General features: G+C 38.3%; 2 protein-coding genes and 1 pseudogene across 20 annotated transcripts in view; 1 reads left to right on the top strand and 2 right to left on the bottom strand.

The window, feature by feature from the left end:
- The window catches only part of LOC138745954 (F-box/LRR-repeat protein 14), an 86961-nt gene that overhangs the window by 41805 nt on the left and 31160 nt on the right, over nt 1–13996 (top strand). For 11 of the 18 annotated variants that reach the window (XR_011346615.1, XM_069903553.1, XM_069903551.1 and 8 more), the window contains 4 exons: nt 773–3506; nt 4170–4226; nt 4552–4682; nt 11829–11972. The gene's annotated coding sequence lies outside the window, so the exon portion shown is untranslated. The remainder of the gene's footprint in view (nt 1–772; nt 3507–4169; nt 4227–4551; nt 4683–11828; nt 11973–13996) is intronic. The other 7 variants (XR_011346616.1, XM_069903546.1, XM_069903547.1 and 4 more) reach the window with 2 other exon arrangements.
- The window catches only part of LOC138745955 (protein Wnt-5b-like), a 110765-nt gene that overhangs the window by 90550 nt on the left and 6219 nt on the right, over nt 1–13996 (bottom strand). The gene's annotated exons all lie outside the window — the stretch shown is intronic.
- On the bottom strand, nt 4913–7799 carry LOC138745804 (isoleucine--tRNA ligase, cytoplasmic-like; annotated as a pseudogene).

Genomic DNA, 13996 nt, shown 5'->3' with positions numbered 1-13996 from the left:
GGCCATATTAATCAGTTCCTGAGTGGCTTTAGCCACACCATAATTGGGAAAGAGAATCATAAAGAGCCAATCAATTTCAGAGTAAACTCTTTTTACTCTATCCCGTACCAAAATGCCGTATTGCTGGGGCAAGGTAAGTTAAATAGCATCGCCCTTACCAATAGTATGGAAGCCATGGATATGGTTTTAGTCCATGACAAAGATAGGTATCATTTAATGTTGTTTCCCCCATAAGTGATCACTTATTTGGTACAATGGCCCGTTCCTGTCCTATTATAATTTCCCCTGCACAAACAGGTTCCCCCTAAAGTGTACCTGTTCAGTTTAAAATAAGGGGAGGGTGTCATGGACAGATCATAGAAGGGCTTATACCAATTGTTAAACAAATGTGTAACAGGTCAGCCTTCAGACATGTTCAAAGTCCAATTAGAGTGGCTTTTTCAGGCCTGATGTTTAAAATATACTGATTATTATCACTGCAAACTTTTCATCACCTACATTAGTTACCCCATACAAAACTCACTGCCATACTTTCTTTCTTCCATAATAAGCATTTGCAAGGTTTGGTGTCTGGCGGGCACTGCAGGTGGCTACATCCAGAAGAAGGTGCTTGGCAGGGTGGGAGAAGCAATGTTACATAGACCACAGCAGCAATGAGGTTTTTTTTCGGTCACATTTCTCTTTCATCACCTAACCTTCATTTACAGACCATCCACCTAATTAATGTTACTATTCATTCATCACACTACCCACATGACTTTCCTTCTTTCAGCCAACCTAGAATCGCATCCTGTCCAGATCGTGTTTGTACAGCGGAAAGCAGAAATGAAGATGCAAGGACACTGGATTTGATAATTGCAGTCTCTGGCATGGAATGATGAAACATTCCATGGATGGCTTGTAGCCTGGAAGGTGTGGGGAGGGTGGACAGGATCACCCAAATCTATATGCTTGGAGTGAAATGGTACATGAGGAGAACACGAATAAGGACGCTAATGGGACAGTTTTTGAAAGACTGATGGAGATAATGAAATTCTTGTACTTTGGCAGGTTTGCCAGAAAGCATGCATAGAATATCAAGAAGACAAGGAACTCCAGCAACAACCTCAAAAGAATTTGCACAGTTCAGAGCCTGGTCTTTTATTTAAATTAAATTTAAAAAAATTTAGATATACAGCACAGAAACAGACCCTTCCGGCCCACGAGCCCGTGCCGTCCAATTACATCCAATTAACCTACACTCCTGATACGATTATGAAGGGTGGGAGGAAACTGCAGCACCAGGAGAAAACACTCACAGACAGAAGGAGAATATATAAACTTCATATAGATGGCGCTAGACTGGAACCCGGGTCACTGGCACTGTGCGCTAACCGCTTTGCTAACTGTCCCAATCTTGCTCCTTGCTGTTGCCTGGTTATTGTAGGGCAAGGATGTAGTCCAAAGCCAAGCCCATCAGACCCACAGCTGCTCCAGTTGTATTTCTAGGTTATTCATGTTGCAATCAATAGGATATCAGTGCTTACAGCACTCAGTAGCTGAATGAGTTCCAAGGGAATGATTTGTGAGGTACTTGGCATTACTCATTTTAACAGTTTAGTTTGCAGTGTAGTTTTCATTCTCATTATGGTCAACTGTGTATATTTCGACATTGTGAAGGACAAAGGATATTCAAGGTGGGAACTTTCTCACTGCCAGGTTGCCCTGGCTAACATCTCCTCATTCTCCCTACCACACTCCATGATCTGCCTCCCTTGGTTTTCCACAGTTCATGGCATTGAACAAGGTGCACCTTGTCTGAGGGAGAGAACAGTGCATAATCGTACACACACACATACACACCCTAAATTGGACAAAGATTGACCATGGTAATGCCTGAATAAAGGACGTTATGCATTCATAAAATGGCCAAAGGTTCATATGATAAACTAGTGTAAGATCATTTATATCACATAAATACTGAGCAAAAATGCTTAATACACTGTAGTTTCTGAGCAATAACTGCATTCTTCTTCCAAATCATTCCCAATGTACAAAAAAGTCCATGAAGTTTAGAAGGAGAAATGATCTGCAAAACTCTATACAGGCATGACCTTAGGAGAAGAGTTCAGAACTGACCTCAAAAGAAGAGATTGATCATTTGATAACTGAAAGGAGAATCCTGAATACAAGGAGTTTACAGACTGGAGGAGAAATTATTTCAAATGGGCAGACATTTCCAGTATTATGATTGAGCAGGTCAAGTATGGAAGGGTGCCCATTATTCCCAGCGCTGTTTATATTAGCCATTGAACTACTGGCGGAAGCCATTCAGCAGGATTCCAGGTGGGCCAAAAAATCAACCTTTTTGCTGACGATGTGTTAGTATATTTGACAGTCCCCAGGGTGGTGGTTGTTGACCACACTGGAAGAGTTTCTGGGAATAAGGTAAATATGGACAAAAAAATGAGATAATGCCTTTGATAAACAGGGATTATGGACAGTATCAACAAAGAAACTAGTTCAAATGGCCGCAAGAAAGCATTAAATATCTGAGGATTAACGTAGATAAAGATTTACATAACATCTACAAACTTAATTATATCCCTTTGCTCTTGAAGATTGAGGAGGACCTGGCTAGGTGGAAAACTCTGCCTACAACATTGATGGGCAGAGTCAACTGTGTCAGAATGAAAGTGATGCTAAGGCTCCAATATCTATTCCAATTGTTGCCCATTTAATTACGTCGGGTTTTTTTTAAAGTGCTGAATGAGTGTCAGAAACTATCTATGGAATGGGAAAGTGGCTAGAATCTCCATGGAAAAGTTGACATTGGACTACAGCTTGGGGGGTTTAAAATTGCCCAATTTTAAAAAGTATTATTAGGCATCCCATTTGAGGAAGCCCCCCCCCCCCCCCCCATGGGCACAAATTGGACTACACTTGGTAGGTGAAGAGATAGCTGAAGAATTTATATATAAATGGGATACCAAATTACTTTCAAAGAAAATGGAGAGTCCATCCTAAAGCATGCACTCCAGACATGGAAAACGGTAAAACAATGTATTGGATGGAAGGTGGGGATATCCCCTAAAACACCCTTGACTCAAAATAAGTTAATACCCTTGACTCTGGGTAATAAAATCCTGGATGCCAGAAAGGGATGAGGTGTATCGAGGACTGTTACAAAAGGGGGCAGCTAATGTCATTTGAACAGTTGAGAAACAATACGATTTGTCTAACAGAACATTCTTCAGCTATCTGCAAATAAGATCTTTCTTATGGGAAAAATTGGGACCATCCATGACCCTGCCTGACTGTACTGATATGGAGATTCTAATTCGACGGGGGAATATGTGTAAATTTATCTCTAAGATGTATTACATATTCCAAAATGAGTGCACGAAGCTGAGTTTGCCAACGTCAAGGGAGAGATGGGAGTCTGACTTGGGAACAACAATCAATGAAGAATGGTGCTAAGACATGTGTCTTGACAGCATAACTGGTGTCATCAATGCCAGATACAGGTTGGTGCCATACAATTTCTTGCACCAGGTGTACTTTACACCACAAAAATTACACAAATCAATGCTGGAAATTTCAGAAATGTGCTTTACACATGGTGTGGAGGTGGGAACTTTAGTCCACTATGTAGAAAGAGACCCTTCTGGGAAGACCTGGGGGACATTCTGAAAAAAAGTTACAAAAGTGGATTTTCCACAGGATGTAAAGTTGCATCTTCTGGGGAATAGTTGAAAGATACAGAAATAACAAATTTTGTTCGTGAAGGTCACCTTGGCAGTAGCCAGGAATTGTACAGCAGTTCTGTGGAAGTCTGTCACCCACCTACCCAAATACCACACGATGGAATGTGTAATGCAAAGTTGGATTCCCCTGGAGAAAATCATATATAACCTAAGAAAGAAGCATAACACATTCAGTGGGAGTATGGCTACTTTACCTGAGATATATTGGCACTCAGATAGATTAGTTCCCCCCCACCTCGCAATAGAGATACGGTAACAATCTGTCCCCAGTAGGAAAAGGAGTATGTCCAGGGAAACAGGATATGGCACAGACGATGTGTTTTTATTTTTTCTTTGTAGTTGTTCTGAGTTTTATTTCTGAGTCTCTTTTTTTCATGTTTTAATCTTAGTCTCTTAGTCATTATCTTTCTTTTTTCTGTTTAGATTTTTGTAGGGGTCAATGGCCCCATTGATGTCTGTATTAACATAAATTATTTGAAGGTATGTTAAATTGTATGGGGGGTTGTTGGGGAAGGGGAGGGAGAGGGAATAAATACACACTGTATATACACAGGAATGTTGGAAATATTGAATGGTTTGTTGAGTTTTGTGAGTCTGAAAATCATAAATAAAATATTTTTTAAAATGCTTTATTATTTAACACAAAAGGACTCATAATGTCCTTGGTAACATTCTTAAACTTGGTAATGGTAACGATCAGTGTCGAAAGTGTAACAACCAGTCTCTTCAGTAACATAATGTTAAATCTCCTCAGTAATGGTTAACAGAAAATATCACTAACCCATCGTCTATTCTGCCATTACAGTGAACGCGGGCCAACTAACTGTCAATTGCCTGAAACACCCACAGTGGATAGCGTGTGCACACCAGAACAAACAGAACTTGTGTAGCCTCCAGATCCCAGATTCCACTGATACCTGCAGCAAACTGACAACGGTAAGCAATGAGCCTTACTCCAACCCCTAATTATTATGTCTGAAATAATAATTACACAGTTATAAATAACAATCAAATACAATAAAATATGCAGATTCATTCCTCATAGGCCAGAGGTTACCAGCACATAGCTTTGAAAAGAGTGATCTTTACCACCACCCCGGACCTGTAAAGTCTGTAGTCTGTGTAGTGGGCAAGGGGCAAGGACCAAAAAACAAAATAAAGTCAGTTTAAGCAACATCATCTGAGGTGCCTTTCACAGGAGTCAAATAAAGATTCAAGCCCTTCAACTGTGTTCTTTCTTGTATGATCACTTTAGAATTTGGTACAGATTACGACTTCAGAGAGAGAGGCTTTGACTGTTCACAAGATAAAAATCAGTGTGATTCTTAATAACGTTATCCAAATATGCTCCTGTTGGTTGGGAACTATAATAAATTGTGATCTCATCTGAAGGGACAAGATGGGCCTTTTCTTCAAAGCTTTTGGATACAATTTATCACCTCTCGTGCAACTCCTTCATTCAACATTGATTGGTTAGGTGTGACATCTAAAAGAACTAAAGCTTGAACATCAGAATAGACTTCATATCGAGGACTTTCACATGTACTTGCATAAAATGTATACATATTCCTCACGAAGTTCATGTCCCTCCACAACCATGGTGCATGTCTTTTAGAAACTCCTCCAGCTGGAAACTCTGAAGTCCTTTAGCTGCAGTGACAGATTTAAATAGACTCAACAGGTGCTTTCCCAACACCATGTTATATGTTTTTGTCCTAATACCATACTTGTCTATGTCTGTGGATAATGTCAGCTGATTAACATTTAGTCCCTCCAGAATGCATCTTTCCAGATATCTTTGAGTACTTCTGAATCCTGGTGAACAGCCACAACTTCTTTCAAGGGGTACTTAACAGGAAGGCCCTTTCTATCTTGTATTACTCTTCCAAGCTTTAATAACTGACTGCATTTAGGCTGCCTCAATATAGATTACCTGACTTGTGGGAACATGAGGTACTGAATGCTTTATGTATCTTTATTTTCTCCAGTGGATGGATCAACCAGGTGCCTTTCATTCTGGTGCACTAGTTCAGTGAAAAATGCTGTAAAGGGTGCCATCCACTGGAACATGTCAAATAAAACAGCAAACAAAGTTTCCGAAGCTCTTGCACAATTCTCAGTCCCATTTTCATCCTTCGTTTTTTTTTGTTTACGATGCATTTGCACATTCTAGTTCATGAGCTTGCCCACAAATTTGACTAGACTGGGCACCATAGTGTGCTTCATTTCTGCTTTGAAAAATTGGATTAGGGATGGTGTAAATGAAAGCCTCCATTTATGCATGATGTTGTTACTGTCCTCAACTGTAGTTTCATTGAAAAGGAATTGAATACCCTCTTTCTTCTGCAATCTCTGAATATTCTCAATAAGGAATCTGTATGCTTTGTACCAAGGTAGGAAGACATCCTTGAGAACATTTTTCACTCCTTCTTTAAAATGTAAATTTTCTGCTCTTACAACAAGGTTTAGCCTCAATCCATCTGGACCATGGGTGTTAACAATGTGAATTGGATCTGGGTAATTACTCTTATATTTGCTCATTTTCTGACCATGGTTATTACGCAGTAACAGGTAACCAACAGTTCCATAACTGTCCTAACACACATCAGCAAAATGATGAAGTTCAGCAGATGCCACCATTTCAAAGTTTGTGGGTTTGAAGCATCCATCAATCTTAAAGTCTTCCATTTTATGAAGATCCTGAATCCAACATGTCCATTCCTATACTTCTTTTCATTTCTCAAATCATTTGAACAACTCAGAAAGTGGTTTCAATTGAATTAATCTCCTTTAAGACTTGCTGTTTTTCTTATGTAACTTTCTCTAGCTCTTCCTTGGCTTCCATCATTTGAAAACAGATTTTAACATATTCATCAATATTTTTTCATCTCTGCACTCTGTCCAAGGCTTTCCTCATGTTTCTCTTTCCATCCAAAGTTCTGCCCTCCTGGATAGCAAGCTCTTGTTTTACAGTTGTATTTTAAAACTTAAACAATAGCACCGTCAGCAGGAAAAGTAGATGCAAAACCGGCTATTGGATCATTGAGAATAGATTGTGCATCAGGAATTAAGGAAGCCACATCCACCATTTTATGATTAGGAATAAGGAAGAACAGATCCAACTTCCAGATCAAGTGATGTGTCCAATGAATTAATCAACAACTTCATAGTACTTGACTTTAAAGGTAATCCAATGCAATATTGGCCATTGACTAGCTTGGCAGATTTTAAGACTAAATCCAAGAACTGATTTTCTTCTCTTGAAGGTTCTTGGTCGTCACTGAGGCACTCAGGAAAATCAGCACTGAACTGCTGTTCCCACAGCTCATCATGTTTCACAACTGATATCCTAATGTCGCCGACTGCTCTTGAGGATTATTATTTTTTCTTCCTAATTGTCCATTAATCATCCAACCAAGCGTGGGTTTGACAGTGTACAGTCCATCTTCCACATCTAGTGGTTCCAGAGCCTTTGGTACATCTGAGCCAATCAACAACTCAATCTCAGCCAATTCCAGGTTGACAAACATTCCTTAGAGAGGGCCATCTATCAATATCGTTTTGATGTGGGATTTTTCCTTTGTACCCAGGCATAGTCTTCTGGGTGTATATGCCTGGGAGATCACAAAAATCGCTGCTGTATGTCCTAGTGGACTCTAGGCTTGAAACAATGCTGGTTACAATGACCTTCCTTTGACCCATAGTTCTCAATAGAATCCTTGACCTTCTTCCCTGAAAATTAAGCTTATTCATTAGCCCCACGGTGCAAAATGATGCAGTGCTCCCTGGGTCAAGAAATGCACAAGTATGCACTGTTGCATTTCCCTTCCTGGCCTTGACTCATACGGGCACTATTGAAGGTTTGTAGTTATTTTTACCAGCCCCAGTAAAACCACTTGTCAGAACAGAGGTTACAACACTGTTTTTAGCTACTTTCTTTCTTTCTGCTTGCTCTTTTTCCAGTTCCTTCCTTCTTTGATGGATATGCAGCATATTTGGATGCTTTAAACCACATATGTTGCAGCTGAGTTGCTTCCTGCAGTTTTCACTCATGTGTCCTTTTCACAGACAGAAAAGCATACCCTATTTTCTTTTAGGAAAGCGATTTTTTCCCTATGTGTCCTCTTTTCCAACCATGGACACATCTCTAAAACTTGTCCACCTCCACAGAACAAACAGTTCTTCATAGCAGGCAAACTCTCAGTTTCCTTAGTTCCTCCATCATTTTCCTTATCTGCAACTGTCACAGTTGTGGCAAAGGTACTTCCTTTTATTCTTGGATGAGGCTGTGACTTGGACCTCCCCACATCTTTGCTCACTGTTGAAGCATCTTTGATACCTCCAAATACTGGCTCTGTTGCAATCCTCACTTGCCTTTCAAGGAAATCTACCTTATCCTTAAAAGTAGCTCTTTGTTGTGTTGTTCCCGGAAATCACAGACCAGTTCTCCATATATTCCTCAGCCAGTAGAACAACTTCCTAATGAGGACTAGCAATATTAGCAGGCATGTCAAGCTGGTGCATGTAGTTGTTATCTTCCATGGCATTAGAACATCCTCTTAGAAAGCAAGTGTATGCTCGAAGAGCCTTTGTGTCATCCTATTTTATTGACGACCATGAAGGAGCCTTTTCCACAAAAGCTGCAGCAATTTTATACTCATCACTAAAATGCTCTTGTAGTAAATACTTAGCCTTCCTGAATCCTCTATCCGAGGCTATAAATTGGCAACTCCTTATGAGTTCCCTTGGCTGTTCCTTTGTGTACTGTTCCAGAAAATAGAAACAATCTCTGAGGTTTTTGTTCTTACTTTCAATCTTGTATTCAAAGGATTTAATGAACATTTGTCACTGAAGTGGGTCACCATCAAAAATGTGAATCTCCTTCTTGGTTTAAGTAACCATTTCTCTTGGTGAATATCTATTGCTGCTGGGTTTATGGGTCCTCTGGGCTCGTAACAGCCAGCAAAAATTATTCTGGGAGAGTATTAATTTCCAAAGCCTGATCGAATACTTGCATAAATATAGGAATTAACAAATCTTTAAATTCTTTATAAAATTCAGGTGGAAATCCATCTTCTCCCAGATATTCATTGCTCTGCAATGAACCCATGGTTTCCCTCACCTCTATCTCAGTAAAATGAATATTCAGTTTAGTTTGCTCTTCCAAACGTAATCTCGGCAACATTATCTGTGATAAATAACTATCTTTTATTTTTATTTTTTAAAGATACCAAACTATACAATTACAAATAATTTTTTTTTAAATTATTCATTTATTTCTTGAGGCTTATAAGTAACAACATTATTATCCTTTTTAATTGCATTGATTGTTCGAGGTCTGTTCTACTTTTAATTGCCAAGCTAACGCTTTATGCGATCTCCCACCTAATTCATAATATCTTTGTTTCATTCTTATAATTGCTTTCTCAGTTCTATAAGTTTTCAATGTATAATACTGACAATTTTTATTAATTAATTGCTTATGTTTATTTTCAGAGCCACACTTTTGAAGATTTTTTCCATGTCTTATTTCTCTTTCTAATTGATCAATCTCTCTCATATACTCCTTTTTTTAATTTTAGAAGTAAAATATAATTTGACCTCTTAAATACATTTGTAAAGCATCCCATATAATAAACTTTTCATTTACTGTATTCAAATTTGTATCACAAAATATCCAAATTTGTGTTCGAAAAACTCAGAAAAGTTTTCTTTTCAATAACAAAAAATTCAATCTCCATCTATAGATGGTCTTTTCCTTATCAGGAATTTCCATCATTATTAACAAAAGCGAATGATCAGATAAAATCTTTGCTTTATAATCAGCTTCAAGAATTCTAGCTTGCATTTGTGCTGAGATTTTTTAAAAAATCCGAGAATAGGAATCGTACTTGAATAAAATGACTAATCTTTCTGTCTTGGAAGAATCCTTCTCCATACAATTTAAAATAAAAACCTTTCATCAAAACCAAAGTGGCTTTAGCTGCTTTTGTTCTTGAAGTTATTCGACTAGATCTATATAACAATGCATCTAAACAAAAATTTAAATCCCCTCCTATTAAAACATTCTCATGTGCCTCTGCTAGATTAAGAAATATTTCTTGAATAAAATTCTCATCATCATTATTCAGAGCATACAAATTTTAAAATGTCCACAGTTCAGAAAATATTTGGCAGTGTACCTGCTAGGTCTATCACAACACTTTGAATTTTAATTGGAAGATTCTTTTTTTTTAAAATCAAAATTGCCACACCTCTTGCCTTAAGAGTTAAATGAAGAAGACACTGTCTAACCCAATCCCTTTTTAATTTCAAATGTTCTTTTTCATTTAAATGTGTTTCTTGAAGAAAGGCACATCAACTCCTATTTTCTTAATATATGTTAATACTCTCTTCCGTTTTACAGTTCAGTTTAACCAATTAACATAAACTTTACAAACTTCATTACTTTATTCATCTAGATAAGATATAATTAACCCTCTTCCGTCACCTCCCCCGCACGTCTCCTCTAATTCCAATAAATAATATTTCATGTCCCAGTACGCATCTCCTCCAGCAAGCCAAAGAGAAAAGTACAAATAAAGATACAAAATAATCTCATACTTATAACTATATTGATGTAAAAGAAACCCCACCCCATAAGTTTTGTTTAAGAATACAACACTACCTCCCTCCATTTTACGGGTTGTGACTAGAATCACAAAAGCACACATAATCCCACAGCGATCAGCGCCTCCCACTCCTCCCAACTCCCTTGGTACATTTAATATATAAAGTTTTATTAATTAATTAGTTTACCACAATTAAAATAGCTTCCCGGAAATCAAAAGGAAAAGAGAGAAGAGAAAAAAAAAATAAATGTTATTCAATTTCTTCCATTTCCACCAATAATAAAATGGGAAAAGAAAAAATAAATAGTTCATCCCATCAAAGATGCAATGTCCCTTTGAGGCTGCATTCTAGGGAGACTATGAGCAAATTCTTCCGCTTGTGCAAAGTTAATAAAGAATCTATTTTGGTGTCCAGGCACAAAAATCTTCAAGGTTGCAGGGTAATGAAGAACAAATTTATAGCTTTTATCAAAAATAACTTTCTTAACTGGGTCCTTCTCTTCAACAATTCCTCACTCAGATCGGGATAGAATAAAATTCTATTTCCTTCCCATTACAACAGATCTTGCCGTTCCCTCTTTCCTCTCACAGCAAGACTTAAAACCTTCTCTCTGTCTTGATAACGGAGAAATTTAATTAATATAGATTAGGAAGAAGCTTTGGCCTCAGAGTCCTATGAGCTCTTTCAATTTGATTTTTAAAATTCTGCTCTCCAGAACTTTAGGAATCCAATCTTGAAAGAATCGAATTACATCAGGACCTTCTTTTCCTTCCGGGTGAACTACTATCTTGAATCTTGCTATCAATGAGCGAGTTTCCACCATGGCAGAGGCAATGATATCGCTGTGATTCTTGACAAATGATTCTGCCTGCGTGTTCATAGGACATACTGCTCTAGGATTAGAAACCCTAGACCTCTCTGTGGCCGATGGTCAGAACGACAGAGACAGATTGCCTGCCCTTGGCATTTCCAACATGGCTGCCATTTGTCTTCAGTATGCTCCAAACAGAAGAGGGGAAACAGTCCAAATGTTCCAACAATGTCCATTCAATCCAAACATCTATTTTCTGTTGAGTAAATGTAGTGAGTCCTTGTACCAACCGTGTCTGCCTGTCCCGCATCGGACTTGTCAGCCACAAACGAGCCTGCAGCTGACGTGGATATTACCCCTCCATAAATCTTCATCCACGAAGCCAAGCCAAAGGAAATGTAGTGACTACTCTCCATAAGAAAATCTGCTTGGAGGCTAATTGGGCTCTTTATTTGGCATGCTCGAGGAATTCACGACGAAGACCAGATGAGTTTTAAAATGCTCACAAAAGGTAATGTTCTTAAACTTAGTAACAGTAACAATCGATGTCTAACGTACAACAACCAGTCTCTTCGGTAACGTAATGCTCAATCTCCTCGAAAACGGTTAACAGAAAATATCGGAGCCTCACTCACCCGCTGTCTATTCTGTTGTTACAGTCAACGCAAGCTAACTGCCAACGCCAAAGACCCCCGCGTTTGTGCCAACTCACAGAGGATAGTGTGTGGACACAGGAACAAACAGAACTTGTTCAGCTTCCAGACCCCGGGACACCATTGACGCCTGCAGCCAAACCAACAACAGTAAGCAACGAGACTTTGGCTCTGACACAAACCTATTAAAAAAATTGTCCAGTGTAATTAGACTGATGGAATATATAATAAATGACAAGAAATATTTTATTATTACCACCTTGAAAAATACTTCAAAACTGTATGAAAGAATTTGGATAATGTCAGATTTCTGTGAGTCAGGTCATTTGGAATGTAGGAATCCCCTGTATTAGCAAAGTTGGCAAATAATATTTTTAAAAATCATGAATAACAACTCATAATTTACCTTAAATATAAAGCAAAACAAGTAACTATGTTGAAGATATAGAGGAATGCACATTTGCTGTAATTTTAGTTGCAGATTTTCCCAGCATTCTTTACAATGATGGAACAAAGAAACATCAGTGCACAAAAGAGTAAAAAAGGCATAAAATAAATGAAGGCACAGATTTATTTTCCAGAGAGCTCTGGGGCATGCAACCCTTCACTCTGAAAATTGTTGTTTTTGCCATTTGGTTTTTTTTTTGCATTTTGGAATTCACAATAGATCAACTGACCTATTCCACCCTGTCTCTGCAAACCTGTCCACGATACTAATGATTACAGATGGTTACATGAATAAAGTAATTAATAATTTTGAAGTAAGCAAGAAAGATTAACATTGAAAATACAAAAGGTAAAGGAAAATATTAATCAAGCTATTAAGCGTCAATGTTATCTAAAGATGAATATTTGTTACCATCACTTCAATTTGTACTCAGAATGTGGGAAATGTTGGAATAGCTGTGAAAATTGCTGCTCTCCTGGTTATGGTGACCTTACTCAGAATTCAACCAGAAAATGAAGGAATAATGATATATGATCATGTCAGGATGGAATGTGACATGGAGCAGATGATGGTGTTCCCGCAATGTTGGCCCATCCCTCCCAAGTTCCCTCACAGTGGCCTCATGGCCATAATAACCTTTTGCGGCTGCATGGCTCCCATACCATGAAGCCTTGCAGCCACAGCCATTCCGCGAAGCTGAAGGCTCCCCAGACTTCAGGAAGTGCAAATTGACAGCCCATTGTCAGAAAGCCTTTAGAGCATTTCCAAATATCTCTGATAAAGACATTTAGAAAGTTGTAAAAAGTAATATTTTTATTTACTATTTTTATAATTTCTTAATCACAATGAATGCAAATTAAAGAATAAAAATGTGAAGAAACTTGCTTTTGTTTAAACTTCAACCATTCAAACAGGTTGAGAGAGATGTTCTGGTCTAAGGGAGCCAGATACAAAATGCCCCTGAACTCAATGACAAGCCTTGAGACAAAATGGGACGACAGATGCACCTGTATCTGAACTCCATCATGTTCCAGACTTCCCTTCTTGGAGTGTGCATGTGTGAGAATCTACAGAGCAGCACTCTGCACACTGCGAATCTTCTGCAGTTCTTTATGGACCTGCCAAATAACTATCAGTATGGCCTGGGCCATTGCTACTTATTTACATTATTGGAAACATCACAGCAGTACCTGGATAACATTCATACATGGGCTAAAACATGGTAGTTAACAGTCAATGAGTGGTCAGAACAAAAAAAAACTTAACTATTCCACCAAAATTCACCACCATTATTGAGTCTCCTAACATTATTAACTTGAGGGTTAATGAGATTGTTTACTGCAGCAATCATTTCATTAACAACCATTTAAAGCAAAGATTGGTTCTGGATTAGCCAGGGCATTAAAGGTTCTGGGGAGGCCAGGGAGTGGGGCCTGGAAAATGATTGAGTGGCTGGGCAGACTCGAGGGGCTGAAGAACCTATTTCTGTGCTTATGGGCTTATAATGCCAGCAGCTATTCATTAACAATCAATTAGATTTGTAAAGTGATTTACCAAATGACTCTGAGGAACATGTACTCAGGAAACATATAAACAAATAAGAAAGGGTGAAGAGAAAGAGAAGAAAAAAGAAAATTCTGGCCGTGTCTCACTTCTATGCAGAATATGTATTAAGGGAAACTATAAAGTATAGGAAAAGCATGAAGAGGATAAAGTGGAGAAGGGA

Source organism: Narcine bancroftii, chromosome 11 (assembly GCF_036971445.1).
Source record: "Narcine bancroftii isolate sNarBan1 chromosome 11, sNarBan1.hap1, whole genome shotgun sequence".
Classification (NCBI taxonomy): Eukaryota; Metazoa; Chordata; class Chondrichthyes; order Torpediniformes; family Narcinidae; genus Narcine; species Narcine bancroftii.
The sequence above is the reverse complement of the archived record's forward strand: the minus strand, read 5'-3'. Positions and strand labels throughout refer to the sequence as shown.